The sequence below is a fragment of the Trichoplusia ni genome (assembly GCF_003590095.1).
Source record: "Trichoplusia ni isolate ovarian cell line Hi5 chromosome 20 unlocalized genomic scaffold, tn1 tig00002282_group19, whole genome shotgun sequence".
NCBI lineage: Eukaryota > Metazoa > Arthropoda > Insecta > Lepidoptera > Noctuidae > Trichoplusia > Trichoplusia ni.
In genome coordinates, this window is record NW_020799821.1 from 1,080 (window position 1) to 2,158 (window position 1,079).

The following is a 1,079-nucleotide window of genomic DNA, read 5'->3' on the forward strand; positions in this document are numbered from 1 at the left end:
TGGGGTCCAGTATATGTATAGTAAGCATAACGACATTTACACAACACATCAGCCTAACAGAGGAAGCAAAAACCAATCCATCTTCTATTTAATTCTGCAGCAAAGGAAACCGTCTAGACACTTTTCTACTCACGCAGACACCGAGACGAAGGCATTTAATATTCCACTTTAAGTACCGCCTATAAGGCGTTTATTTAAACATGAAGTATTGATCGGAGATATAAAGAGGCTGATCAGAGTCTGGGTATTAAATGCACGTTTATCTTGGGTAAGGAATACTGCTCTTAAAATATGAGTGTTATAATTATGACGTGGCATTATAGCTCTTTAAAAAGGTGGAGTTCCTTAATTTGTCTTTATTTTTTTTGTTCGTTGCCTTAAATTTTCGGCTTGGAGGAACATTTGGTTGATATTTTTTTTATTAACGTGAAATAAGAAATAACTGTCACATTGTCCCATAAAAAATTCACAAGCTCACAAAGCTCAGTAGTTTATTTATGATCGCTGGTATGATTTTGTTTTTAAAACAATCTTATGATAAGTTTATTTTATATTAAAAGTGAACTAAATGGGAGAGAAAATACTCTTAAAAATGATCAAAACAGCGCCGCCCGCGCTCTTCACCATTGTTACAAGGCTCGGGCAAAAAACTACGAATTGCATCATAATATTGAATAAAAATTGCATTTTAAATTTATTCAAATCTCATAAATACCTATTTTTTTCTCATGAACGTGTTCCAGTCATTGGATACACGAACTGGGCTGCTTTTGTAAGACGACTAAATAGTCACGGTGTATAACACAAATGACTCCGAATGTGATAGAAAAATCTGGCTGCTGAAAAGGCTCTTACCTGTCTTACCTGTCTGAGGCTGTCCTTAGGCCGTGCCAAAAAGTCGGATGTCGGGGTCAAAAACCAGTCTAATCGGTTTCAGCTAAGTACCAATGTTTTACAAGAAGCGACTGCCTATCTGACCTCCTCAACCCAGTAACTGGGGAATCACGAAACCACTAAAAATAAGCCATAACGACTGTAAAAGATGTATAAATAACTGCCAGGGCCCACAATTTGACGTG